We start from the raw sequence: 14436 nt of genomic DNA on the forward strand, positions 1-14436 counted from the left end.
TAGGAGTATGGTCTTCTGGAGTGATGATTCTCCTTATGCTCCCATTGACTTTAAAATGAAAATACCCTTTCTCTCCTTTCCTTATTCCTATTATTCCTCCTCCTCCTCCTGCTCCTTGTCCTCTTGCTTCTTCCTATGGTAGCTTTTCCAGAGAGGCTTCTGTTTGGGCAACAGTTCCAATCCCATTTTGTCATGCCCCAGAAGTCTCCTCAGATACAATTTATTTAAATGGTTTCTCCAAAGGGGTTGTGAAAGTGAAGGACCTCTAGATAGATTATGAGGGCTAATTTCTGGTAGTATTAATGTAACAACAAATGTACTGTATTTTAGTTTCTGTCATGACTTAATTTACTTACAACATTTAACAGACATTTAGACATCAGTAGCCTTATTGGCGTCTCACTAAAACAGTGCTGGACTTTTCATAGATTCTGGTGAAACTTTTTGTGTGTGTATGGGTTTGGCTGGGGAGATGGGATGGCAGAAGGCATTGGCTTTGATTTGGGGATATTTTTTAAGTTTTAGTTTTAGAAACAGTAAGTAAGAGCTGGTAGATAAGTGGTCCTTGGGATCTTTGCCCTGAAGTTCATAGAGTAATAGAGTTAAAGACTATGGCCTTGATCCATTGGCTAAGAAGCCAGTCAGCCATTAGTTCAACCTGTGTCTCCTGAACTTAGGTTTTCAGTTCCATGTTCCCAAACTAAGTTTGTGTTACAGATCTTATTTACTTATTTCTCTTTGAGAAGGTACTCTTAAAGTTTTCTAAAAATAACCTTAAGAATAGTGTTGCTTCTATTACTTTATTTGTAATACTCTTTTGTAACATAACTTCAAGTTCACTTAATATATTGATGCATTGTCATTGATCTAAATTTAACGTTAGAAAACTGATTTACATAATGATAATTTGAATGTCTTTCTTTTATATGTACGTGCATTTTTTTTCAGTGCTCAATTAGGAAGTTTTTTGAGATTTAACTTCTCTTTTTTTCTTTCTTAAATTTTCCAGTATTGTGAATTCCTTTGTTGTTATTCTTTTCTTATCTGGAACGGTGGCTATCATCATATTAAGGATTCTCCATAAAGATATTATCAGATATAATAAGATGAATTCTCCCATAAGTAAAAATGCATATGTTTGATTCAACAAATACTTAAGTGCCTATTCTGCCCAGTTTTCATCAATGTTATATTTCTACTTAGAGTGTTGCACCTTGAATACAACACATTTTTTATGCCTAGTGATTTTGTATGTTATACCAAATCAGAAAGTACAGAGTTGAGTAAATTTTTTTAAAAGAACAGGGAGGTGTATTAGAGCGTTGTTTGTCATCAACTTTTTGGTTATATCCTTTTTTATGTGTTTCTGAACTCTCAAAATATCATTATTAAAGATTTTCATTGATTAGAAGTATGAGATAACAATATCAAACATTGCAAAATACTGTAATTTAGGTTATACTGTTTATACTGTTTTGACTCTTGTGACCACTTGTGTATTGGTCAATTTTTAATTGCTATAACATTGGTCAAGTTCCTTATGTAGGTTAAATCATTTTGCTTTCTTCATGAGAAGTAAATCAGTTGTGTGTTTTATGTAATTAACACACTCCCTCAGATGCAAAACTTCGAGTAAGGGAGTGATTCATTTGTGTGGCAGGATCACGTACCTTTCAGAGACCTGCTAAATTCATAATGAGCCATTGGTTTCCAGTTAGTCTGCCTTTAAAGGAAAATTCTGTTTCAACTAACTTTCAGAGCTCTTGTAACTTTCTGTCATAGTAGCTTGTATGTTTGTTAGAGACTTTCTTATGTGTGGGAGGATGCCCAGCAGGAGTTTGGCTGGAAGATGATTCATGCAGTTGTTTTCAGGCCCCCAAAGAACGCAATGTTGCTGTCAGTCTTCCTGGGTCAAGGAACACAAATTTTGTTTGTTACCTTTATTACTTCAAATGAGTACACTCAGATATGTCTTAAACATTCATAGTAAGCTGCCGGCCTATGTTAAACTTTGATTCCTTTGTACAAAGGGACTTGGAAAATTATACCCTAAAGTTAATGGAAATCTGTGTTTTATAATGTTTACATTTCTGTCTTCTCAAATTAAGGATATTAGTCTAAGTATCTTCCTATATCAAGCACCTTCCATAGCTTCTTTAGTTCTGAATAGTTTATTGTAAACTCCAATATGTATATTCCTTGCTTTGCAAAATAAACACATTCTTGAAATCAGTACGTGAGTAGAATCATATTTTAAGTGGGCTAAGGGAGTTCATGATTTGAAAGCTAACATTTTGAAATGCTACAGCAAGCCTAAGTGCTGGTCTTTAAGTGTATAAATGGAATGGCATCGGTAGTGGGCTCACAATGGCTGATGAACCCTAGTGCCTTCATTTATAAACTAAAAATGGAGCTTGTCAGTTTTTGATAGCCAGAGTAGTGATTTTCGTAAACAAAGCTGCTGTAAAAAATGGCTCATTAGATGTTTCAGATGTCAATGATAATTTCAAAAATCAGTTTTAAGGGTTATATTTTCCTGAGACCAATTCTCACTTTGATTTTTTTTCATTCCTCAGCATGAATAAAAGGAAACAGAAGGAAATTTCTTTGGGAAAAAAAGAAGTGCTGTTTTTGGAGTGACTACCGAAGAGGGAAAGGGGGAGATATTTTGTGTAATTTTGATTTAGACAGTGACATTAAGGCTAATTCAACTTATGAAAACTTACTTCCACTAACCTTGAATGGAAAATCAGACTTTTTCATTAAGAAAAAGTGTCAGGTACTTAGCCAAGCAAATAACATTTGCTTATAACATCCCTTGCTTGTAGTACTCCCATTAGATAATTTACTTGTGTGCTGTTTCATATAATGTCTTCATAAGGTTGTGCTTAATTTCTTATAAAGTCCTATGTACTTTTGAGACTATTATTGTTGCTGGTTTTCTATTTCATTTTTGTGCCTTTAGGTCTGGCCTGCTTTGGTTTTCCTTCTCCTGCCAATGGAGGAGGTTTAATGACCTGTGCCATTGTGTTATGGGTCCTTCTGGGAACCCCTGCCAGATATGTGTCTGCTACAATGTATAAGAGTAAGCATTACAACTGTTATTATTCCAGGAAGTTGTGTGAAATGTAGAAATTAAAATGCTGTGAAGTAAGAAATAAAAAAAATTGCATGGGGGAATTTTAGCCGACTTATGAAAATTTAATTGTGCCTTGATTACTCTAAAGCATTTGTAAAGTGGACTAAATCAAGTTGCTAAAGTAACTATTCAGTTTCTTACTTCCTTAGCATTTAGAGGTGTTAAGTGGGAGACAAATGCCTTGCTGACAGCACTATTATGTCCGGGGTTAGTATCTCACGTTCTCTTTTCCCTATGCAATTATATGCTTCCTTACACTTCATCTTAGAAAAAAAAAATCATTGTATACTATAACAAAAAGTAGGAAGGACATGAATGACCATTGTGCTTTGTGTAGTCGCAGCATTCCCTTTCTGTTGTATCTGCATTCTTTTTATTTTTTTGTACATGTTAAGCTTTAGTACAAAGAGATGGTGATGGTGGTGCAGTATTCAAATTTTTTTTTTTTTTTTTTTTGAGACAGGGTCTCACTCTGTCACCCAGGCTGGAGTGCAGTGGCACAATCTCGGTTCACTGCAACCTCTGCCTCCCAGTCTCAAGTGGTCCTCCCACCTCAGCCTCCCTAGTAGCTGGGGACTACAGGTGCACACTACCATGCCCAATTAACTTTTGTATTTTCAGTAGAGATGCAGTTTCACCATGTTGGACAGGCTCATCTCGAACTCCTGACCTCAGGTGATTCACCTGCCTCAGCCTCCCAAAGTGCTGGGATTTACAGACATGAGCCACTACTCCTGGCCAGTATTCAATTTTGATCTTTGTTTTTGAAGCAGATTTCATAAATGTTTATCTCAGTTATACATTTTGCATTCTGTCATGCTAGACTTGCAATTTATGCACGACATTTTGTTACTCTCCTTGTTGCTGCCTTCAGTGATTATTTCTTCCTGTCTCACCTAGTTACTGCAGCGTCGTTAGTGACTGCAGTTTCAAGGTACAGTCATAGTCAAAGTGAGGGTGGGAGTGATGCTGTGCGGTGGCTGTGAGAGTAGCTTATCTAGTGTCATAATTATATAGATGCAGAATCTGTAGCCAAACTACGAACTGAAGAGCAACTTGTTCTGGGTCTCACTTGAAGTCAGTAAATGGGCCAGGCTGTATATAACTCAGTGCCCTCTCTCCTGCATCCTATCCATTCCTCTTCCTGCAATACTTGACTGATAAAGTGCTGAATTGCTTAGGGTTTTGTCTCCAAATTCCTTGATATGTTTTTGTCTTAGTCAACTTGGATTGCCATAACAAAACACCATAGACGGAGTGGCTTAAAAACAGGATGCTGGCATAGTTGGTTTCTGGTCAGAGCTCTCTTCCTGGCTTGCACATGGCTGCCTTTATCCCTGTGTCCTCACATGGCAGGGTGGGGAGAGAGAGAGAGAGAGAGAGAGAGAGAGAGAGAGAGAGAGAGAGAGAGAGAGAGAGAGAAGAGAGATAGAGATAGAGCAGTCTGTACTTATAAGGGTACTATCCCATCACAGGGACTTACTTAGGTCTGAAAAGCCCCATCTCCAGGTATAATCACATTGGAGGTTAGGCTTTCAACATATGAATTGGTGGGGGGTTGGGATGTGAACAATTCATTCCATAGCATGTTTCATTCACTCATAGCAAGAAAAAAATTGTCTCCTTGATATGTTCTGAAGGACAGTCTTTTTGTTTTGTTTTTAAGGAAGTAGTAATGAATTATATCTTAATTGTTATGTGGTACTTAACTTACTATTTGTAACAAAATTTCCACGTCCTTAATGATGGAAGTGTATCATAATAGGAAAAGAGGTCCTACACTAAAAATTTTACAGAGTAAATTCAGTTACATGGACATGATGTACTGATTAGTGACAAAATGAGGGTAGATGAATTCATAGTCCTCTGTAACTGAGTATAATGCCATCAATGATGCAATTCAGTGATATATTCAGTAGACTGATAATATTTTATCTACATGTGGCTTATTTATCCCTAAACTCCATGGAAATAAGATCATTGAAAGATGAGTAAGCATATGTACAGAAAGAAAAAAACAGGCCATTGATAGAATTGAACATTACAAACTTGCACATTAAATACATGTACCTCAAAATTTTTATTTTTTTTGAGACAGGGTCTCACTGTCACCCAGGCTGAAGAGCAGTGGCCCAACCATGACTCATTGCAGTCTTGACCTCCTGGGCTCAAGCGGTCTTCCCATCTCAGCCTTCCAAATAGCTGAGACTACAGGTGTGTACCACCATGCCTGGCTAATTTTTTAAGTTGTTGTAGAGAAAGTGTCTTGCAGTGTTGTCCAGGCTGGTCTTGAACTCCTGGCCTCAAGTGCTCCTCCTGCCTTGGCCTTCCAAAATATTGGGATTACAGACATGACACCACCATGCCTGGCCAGAATTTTTTTTTTTTTTTTTTTTTTTTTAGATGGAGTCTCGCTCTGTCGCCCAGGCTGGAGTGCAGTGGCACAATCTCGGCTCACTGCAAGCTCCACCTCCTGGGTTGATGCCATTCTCCTGCCTCAGCCTCCCAAGTAGCTGGGACTACAGGCACCCACCACCATGCCCAGCTATTTTTCTTTGTTTTTGTATTTTCAGTAGAGATGGGGTTTCACCGTGTTAGCTAGGGTGGTCTCGATCTCCTGACCTCGTGATCCATCTGCCTCAACCTCTCAAAGTGCTGGGATTACAGGTGTGAGCCAGCACGCCCGGCCTTTTTTTAAAAATTATACTTCTGACTTCCTTAAAATGAGCCTAATGCACCCACCACCCCCAATCTTGTAGAGCCATCTGCTTTTTCTATAACTTTTCAAGGGAATTAGAATGGGTCGTCTTTCCTGAGGTGATTTTTTTTTTTTTTTTTTTTTTTTTTTTTGGCGGAGTCTTGTTCTGTCGCCCAGGCTGGAGTGCAATGTCGCAATCTCGGCTCACTGCAACATCCGCCTCCCAGGTTCAAGTGATTCTTCTGCCTCAGCCTCCCGAGTAGCTGGGATTACAGGCATGTGCCACCACTCCTGGCTAATTTTTGTGTTTTTAGTAGAGGCCGGGTTTTGCCATGTTGGCCAGGCTGGTCTTGAACTCCTGACCTCAGGTGATCCACCCGCCTTGGCCTCCCAAAGTGCTGGGATTACAGGCGTGAGCCACTGCGCCCAGCCGAGGTGAACTTTTTAATATATTTATGTAAGTAACTGATGTCCTTGACATTTTTTCAAACGTTTATTGCTTCAAATTCACGACTCAGATGAATCCATAACTGAATACATTTGACAACAACAGTGCCGTTGTGCAAAAGTCATTATACTGGATTGTAATACAAAGAATATCACATGCAAGAATCAATCAGTAAACCATCTACTACTCTCTGCATTATTTATTCAACATCCTTATTGTGGGTTTTGCGGTTTTGTTTTGTTTTTATTTTTACTATATTTAAAGCACAATGCAAAGCACTGTGGAGGAAAGAAGTATAAATTGCTCCTGAAACTTTGCTTTCAAATAATTCATAATCTAGTGGGTTGTTGGGGCAGGAACAGGAGAGAAGACATGTAAAATACTAATAACTCTATTTCATAGTAATTAGGAAGAGTTATCAGACAGTATGTTTAAAATGATGTAGAGTTTCAGGGGAGGAAAAGGTAATTTCCACTTTGGGGCTCCTGGGAAGGCTTTGTGGAGGTAATGATGCTTAATTTATGATTTGAAAGATACTTAGAACTTGGCCGCTTCTGTGCTTGATTCTGTTCCCTTCCATTTCTTTCACAGTCTTGTTCAATTCATTACTGCTCCTTTCTTGCATATCTACTTTATCTCTCCACTGAGGCCCCTTTTTTCTGCTTATAAATATATTCGGCTCTTCCCTTTCTACCCCTTGGGCCCACCACTTACGCTTTTCTGACATTTTTTTGTAAATTTAAAAATGATTATATATTTTATTCCTGAGATAATGTTGCAGTTATCACATAATGCAAAGAACCACATGCAGACATGCTATTTAAATATATATTTATTTCAAAAATTCATTCTTTTTGGTGTACGATGCTTTGAGTTTTGACAAATGCGTAGAGTCATGGAAGCACTACCACAATCCAGATGCTGAAAGATTCCATCAGTCTAAAACTTCCCTCGTGCTATCCCTTTGTAGTCAACCCCTTCCCCGACCTGAAACCCTGGCAGCTATGAGTCTGTTCTCGACCCCTTGAGTTTTGCCTTTTTTAGTATGTCATATAAATAAGCCATAGAGTGAGTCAAATAGAGCCCTTTGGATCTGGTTTATGTCACTTCTTCATTTTTAATTACTGAGTAGTATTCCATTGTATGGGATGTGCCACAGTTTATGTATTCACCAGATGAAGAACATTTAGGTTATTTCCAGTTTTTGATGGTTATGAATATATAACCAGTTTTTGATGGTTATTTCCAGTTTTTGATGGCTTTTAATGGCTATCCCATAACTGCTGTCAAACATTCATAAAACAGGTTGTTATGTGAACATAAGTTTTCATTTCTCTTGGGTAAATACTTAGTGGAATTGCTAGGTCATATGAAAAGTATGCTTGACTTTATAAGAAACTGCCTAGGCCGAGCGTGGTGGCTCATGCCTGTAATCCCAGCACTTTGGGAGGCCGAGGTGGGTGGATCACCTGAGATCAGGAGTTCGAGACCAGCCTGGCCAACATGGTGAAAATACTAAAAATACAAAAACTACCTGGGCGTGATGACTCATGCCTGTAATCCCAGCTACTCGGGAGGCTGTGGCAGGAGAATCACTTGAATCCAAGAGGCAGAGCTTGCAGTGAACTGAGATCGTGCCACTGTGATAAGAGCAAAACTCCATCTAAAAAAAAAAAAAAGAAACAAACTGTCCAATTGTTTTTCAAAGTGGTTGTTACCATTTTACATTTCTACCAGCAATGTATGAGAATGCTAGTTTGTTCACATCATTGTCAGCACTTGGTATTGTCAGTTTTGTTTTTCTTTTACTCATTCAAATAGGTGTGTATTGGTATTTCATTGTGGTTTGAATTTGTATTTCTGTAATGACTAATGATGCTTAACATCTTTGCATGGTTTTATTTGCTATCCATGTCTCTTCTTTGGTGAAGTGTCTGTTCAAATCTTTTGCTTGTTTTTTAATTGGGTAGTTTGTTTTCTTATTGAGTTTTGAGAGTTCTTTATATATTCCAGACAAAAGTCCTTTGTGAGATATGTGATTTAAAATATTTTCTCAGTGCTTATCTTCTTAATATCTTAACAGGGTCTTTTGCAGAATGAAAGGATTTGATTTGGATGAGTCCTATTTATCAATTTTTTTCATTTATGGGTATGCTTTTTGTATAGTATTTAAGAACGCTGCCTAATCCAAGATCACGAAATTTTCTTCTGTTTTCTTGTAAAAGATGCATAGTTTTATGTTTTATGTCTAGGCCTCTAATCCATTTTGACTTAATTATTGGACATATGTGAGTTGTGGCTCAAAGTTTTTTTTTTTGTTTATGGGTGCCCTGTGGTTTCAGTACTAATAGTAGAAAAGACTATTCTTTTTCCATTGAATTACCTTGGCAACATTGTCAAAATCAATTGCACATATATGTTTGGCCAGTTTCTGGACTCTGTTCTGTTACATTGATCTATGTGTCTATCAGCTCACAAATATCAGGCTGTCTTGATTGCTGAATTTTTTTTTTTTTTGGAGACAGAGTCTCACTCTGTCACCCAGGCTGGAGTGTGGTGCCATGATCTCAGCTCACTGCAACCTCCACCTCCCGGATTCAAGTGATTCTCCTGCCTCAGCCTCCCGAGTAGCTGGGATGACAGGTGCCCACTACTACACCTGGCTAATTTTTGTATTTTTACTAGAGACAAGATTTCACCATGTTGTCCAAACTGGTCTCAAACTCCTGACCTCAACTGATCTGCCCGCCTCGGCCTCCCAAAGTGCTGGGATTACAGGTGTGAGCCACTGCGCCCAGACTGATTACTGAATTTTTGTAACAAAATTTGAAATTAGGTGGTGTGAGTCCTCTAAGTTTGTTGATTTTTCTTTAAGATTGTTTTGGCTATTCTTGTTTATTTTCCTTTCCATATAAATTTTAGCATCAGCTTATTAATATATACAAAAAGTTCTGCTGGGATTTTGATTATGATTGCATTGAATCTATAGATCAATTTGTGGACTATTGATAGCTTCATAATATGAAGTCTTCCAATCAATGAGTACAGTATTTCTCTCCATTTAATTAGGTCCTCTTTAGTGTCTTTCATCAGTGTTTTGTAGCTCCAGCACATATTTTGTTAGATTAATACCTACATATGTTTTTCTTCCTTTTCATTCTTTTGTTTTTTCGGTGCTATAAGTGGTATTTTACAAAATGAATTCCAGTTATTCATTGCAGGCATATAGAAATATAATTGATTTCAACTTATTGCCCTTGTGTCTTCTCACCTTGCTAAACTCACTGATTTGTTCCAGGAGCTTTGTTGCAGAGTCTTTGTGATTTTCTGTGTATGTAATTATGTCAGCTGTGAATGGAGACTGTTGTATTTCATCCTTTCCAATCTGGATGCCTTTGTTGATGTTGCCATATAGCACTGGGTAGACCTACAGTATTATATTGAAAAGTGGTAAGAATGGATATCTTTGCCTTGTTCCTGATCTCAGAGGGAAAGCATCTAGTCTTTTACGACTAAGTATGTTAGCTGAGGGTTTTTCATATATGAACTCTGTCAGGTTGAGGATGTTTCTTTCTATTCTTCCTTTGCTGAGAACTTTTTATCAGTAATAGATTTTGGATTTTGTCAGATGCTTTTTCTGCATTTATTGAGATGATCATATGGTTTTCTTTTTTTTAGTTTATTAATATGGTGAATTACATTGATTTGATTTCTGTTTTTGACCAGTTGTGCCTTCCCAGGATTAATTTCAATGCCTGTTATCATTAAATTTTCAAGAAAACTCTAAAGTGAATATTACAAGAAGTGGTACTTGAAGGTATGTAATATAATATAATTACAAGTAAAATGCTCTGAGTAGCCTTGTCATGGTTTTTATTCTTTTTATATATGGCTAGATTCGGTTTGCTAATGCACATAGTCCCAGACTTATGATGGTTTGACTTATGATGGTTTGACTTATGATTTTCTGATATTATGATGCTGTGAAAGCAATATGCTTACAGTAGAAATTGTGAAAGCAATATGCTTACAGTAGAAACTGTACTTTGAGTTTTGAATTTTGATCTTTTCCTGGGCTAGCAATAAGCTGTATGATATTCTCCTGTAATGCTGGGCAATAGCAGCGAGCTGCGGCTTCCAGTCTGCCACACAACATGAGGGCAAGCAACAGACATTCTACAGTGTACTGTGTTGCTAGCATTTTTGGATGTTGTGTTTTGTGTTTTTGCATCCCATCATGTCTACAAAATGCCCATGCTAGTCAAAGCTATGATGTTTGGTAGGTTAGGTGTATTAGATGCATTTTCAACTTACGATATTTTCAACTTACAGTGGGTTTACTGGGATGTAACACAGTTGTAAATTAAGGAACATCTGTATTTGTTGAGGACACCTGACCTGTCCTCTAAATTTCTCATTTTTTTCTCTTGTAATTTTTATCTCTGTATTTCTGCTCTACTTTATAGATTTTGAATTTTTATATTGATTTTTGTCATTATTGCCGTTAGATTTTAGCTCCCTAGAGCTCTTTTTTAATCTCCTTCCCTCCCTCCCTCCTTCCCTCCCTCCCTCCTTCCCTCCTTCCTCTCTTTCTTTCTTTCTTTCTTTCTTTCTTCTTTTTCTTTTTTTTTTTTCAGAGTCTGGCCCCATCAACCAGGCTGGAGTGCAGTGTTGTGATTTGTGCTCACTGAAACCTCCACCTCCCAGGTTGAAGATATTCTTGTGCCTCAGTCTCCGGAGTAGCTGGGATTACAGGCTTGTGCCACCATGCCTGGCTAAGTTTTTTGTATTTTTAATAGAGACAGGGTCTCACTATGTTGCCCAGGCTGATCTCGAACTCTTGGCCTCCAGTGATCTGCCCACCTCGGCCTCCCAAAGTGCTGGGATTACAGGCATGAGCCACTGCGCCTGGCCTTGTTTTCTTAATGTTCCTCTAAAAAAGCATCTTGTCAGTGTTCCATGAGTGTAGTATCATATTATACCTCTCTTGGGTTACTAATGATAAGTATTTTTTCTCAATGAATAGTATCATTTTCTTCAGACTGACTTTCCCTTTCTGTTTTCATTTCTATCTTTCATGCTACAGGATTTCCTCAAAGGTCTGGCAATGGCTGGTTATATGTACACATATGATGAAAAGTGTGAGACTAAAATACTAAATGAAAATACTAAATGAATGTTATGAGTGTGTAAGGAAGCTTATAGAATTGGTGCTTCACTGTTTGCTGATCTAGGTGTACTGTTTTTAGTGGACCCTCTTCTGTCAATATCTTTATGGTTTAAGCCTTCAGATAGTAACTTTTCCCAGAGAAAACCTGGAAATTCTAATCTCCTGGCTGAAGGGTTAATGTCTGGCTGTCAGCATTCTGGGAGGTGTCTAGGGGAAAGGAGCCAAGTGTCTTGACATGTGCCATGTAGCTGCATATATACCCAAGCCCTTAATCATGTCTGATGTTCTCCAACCTGGAGAATAAACCTCCAGATATATGCTATAGTTAGAGTGAGGGAGATGATGGATTTATCTACTTCTCAAAAAGCTTTCACAAAATTCTCTTCCGTTAGTCACCCCACCACACTTAAGTCACAGATTACCTGTTGCTGCCAGTTTGTGAGCTGTTTGTGGATTCTGTAGTATAAATTGGGTTGCCTCTCAGCTTTCTCCACTGCCTGCAATAGTTTCTGGCTTCCTTTTATTTTTTTCTGCTATCTGCTCTCCTCTTCTCCCTGTCTGAAGATTGTTTAAAAAACCACTTTTTATAATTTTCCTGTGGTTTCAGAAGAAAGATTAAAGATATGTGTATTCAGTCAGCCATGTTAGCCTAGAATTCTCTATTTTCATGTTTATTTTTTCCACCTATAATAATAAATTGTTGTGATAGAACATTTAGAGATGCAGAAAGAGCATAAAGATTAAAATAATAATCCCCTACAGTCCCATCTCTTTGAGTTGCTGTTGACCTTCTGTTAGGTTTCCAGTCTTTTTTTCTGTGCGTGTAAATTATGATGTCACATAATGTATACATTTTTTTCCAGCTTTATTCACTTAATGTGTCATTAAATGTTAAGTCTCAATAATTTAGGTAATCATTGGAAATTCTCTGATGCCATTTTTAACAACCACAGGTATTCTCTTGTATTGATTATAATAATTCACCCTTATATAGTACTTAACTATATGTCAGATATTGTTCTAAATGCTTTGCAAATAATAACATATTTAATCTTCCCATCAACACTATGAGGTAGATATTATTGTTACTATCCCATTTTGCAGACGAGGAAATAAGGCACAGAGTAGTATAGTAAGTTGCCCATGGTCATTCAGCTAGTAAGTGGTAGAGTCAGAATTCAGATTCGGCTGGGCGTGGTGGCTCACACCTGTAATCCCAGCAGTTTGGTAGGCCGAGGTGGGTGGATCAGGGATTGAGCCCAGAAGTTTCAAACCAGCCTGGGCAACATGGCAAAACCCTGTCTTTACAAAAAATACAAAAAAATTAGCCGAGTGTAGTGGCATGCGCCTATAGTCTCAGCTACTTGAGAGGCTGAGGAAGGACAGTCACTTGAGCACAGGATGGGGAGGTTGCAGTGAGCAGAGACTGCGCCACTGCACTCTAGCCTGGGCGAAAGAGTGAGACCTTGTCTCAAATAAATAAATAAGAACTCAAATTTAAGCAGTCTGGCTTGAGTGTCTGTTCTCTTAATCATGATACCAGACAATGCTTCTATATTTGTGCAATCATTTATTTTTTACACATTGTTAGAAAATTTAGGTTGTTTGTATTTTACGTTAATTATAGATTATGCTTGGACAAGTGTCTTCTTGTGTCAGGTTTTGTGCACTTCAGTTTATTTGCTATTGTCCTTCTACATCCTTTCATGTTCCTGTCCCATATCTCTTCCTTTCCTAATCATCTCTCTTTATTTTTCTGACCCATTCTTAACACTGGCAGTTTGGATCTCTCTTTTGAAAAGCATTCCTGAAAGTTGACAGATGACCTTTCTTCTTGTCAAATTCATTGCATTCGTTCCTAGTCTCCTTGATCTGTCTGTAATACTTGACAGACTATTAATTACACTCATTTTTTTTTTCTTTTGAGATGGAGTTTTGCTCTTGTTGCCCAGGCTGGAGTGCAATGGTGGGATTTCGGTTCACTGCAATCTCCGCCTCTCGGGTTCAAGAGATTCTCCTGCCTCAGTCTCCCGAGTAGCTAGGATTACAGGCATGCGCCACCACGCCCGGCTAATTTTGTATTTTTAGTAGAGATGAGGTTTCACCATGTTGATCAGGCTGGTCTTGAACTCCTGACCTCAGGTGATCTGCCTGCCTCGGCTTCCCAAAGTGCTGGGATTATAGGCGTGAGCCACCGTGTCTGGCCAGCTACACTCATGTTTATGAAAAGTTCTTCTCTTTCACTATTCTTGTCATTGTACGCTTCTAGTTCTTTCACCTCTTTTTCCCTTTTCTTAACTCCCTTCTGTCATCCTCCTATCAAATGTGAACCTTCTTCCTAGTTATATCCTCACCTGTGGGTTCTTCTTTCCTTCCTCTCCCTCTTTCTCTCCTTCTCTTCCTCCACCGTCTTCCTCTCTCCTCTTCCTCTTTGTCTTGATTTCTGCATTCTCTCTCCTTGAGTGATGGCATCCATTTTCATGATCAGTTTCAAGTACTATGTCTTTATAACTGAATTTATTTATTTTTATTTATCAAACAAGTTCTCTCACATGAAGTTCTTGTTTTTGTTTATATTATCACCACTGTTTTGGTCACGTAGGCTAAAAACCCTATTCATTCTTAGTTTTACCCTTACTCTTTATTCTTCTAAAACATTTATATATCATTCACATACCATAAAATTCACCCTTGAAAAGCCTACAATGCACTGGTTTTTAGTATAGTCACAAAGTTATGAAACTGTGACCAGTATCCTAATTCCAGAACATTTCATGACCCTCAAAAGAAACCCTGTTCATGAGAACACATGGACACAGGAAAAGGAACAACACACACTGGGGCCTGTTGGGGGATGGGGTGGGGGGAGGGAGAGCATTAGGAAAAATAGCTAATGCATGCTGGGTTTAATACCTAGGTGATGGGCTGATAGGTGCATCAAACCACCATGGCACATGTTTACTTATGTAACCTGCACATAT

At 38.1% G+C, this 14436-nt stretch overlaps 1 long non-coding RNA gene across 3 annotated transcripts in view; it reads left to right on the forward strand.

The window, feature by feature from the left end:
• LOC134757938 (uncharacterized) overlaps positions 1–14436 on the forward strand; it is a 99178-nt gene that overhangs the window by 38761 nt on the left and 45981 nt on the right. Inside the window, exon 1 of one of the 3 annotated variants that reach the window (XR_010132595.1) lies at positions 10039–10102. The exons of the other annotated variants lie outside the window; for them this stretch is intronic. This is a non-coding gene — a long non-coding RNA (uncharacterized lncRNA). Of the gene's footprint in view, positions 1–10038; positions 10103–14436 lie in introns of those variants that run through there. 3 annotated transcript variants of the gene reach the window in all.

This window comes from Gorilla gorilla, chromosome X, assembly GCF_029281585.2.
Source record: "Gorilla gorilla gorilla isolate KB3781 chromosome X, NHGRI_mGorGor1-v2.1_pri, whole genome shotgun sequence".
Lineage (NCBI taxonomy): Eukaryota > Metazoa > Chordata > Mammalia > Primates > Hominidae > Gorilla > Gorilla gorilla.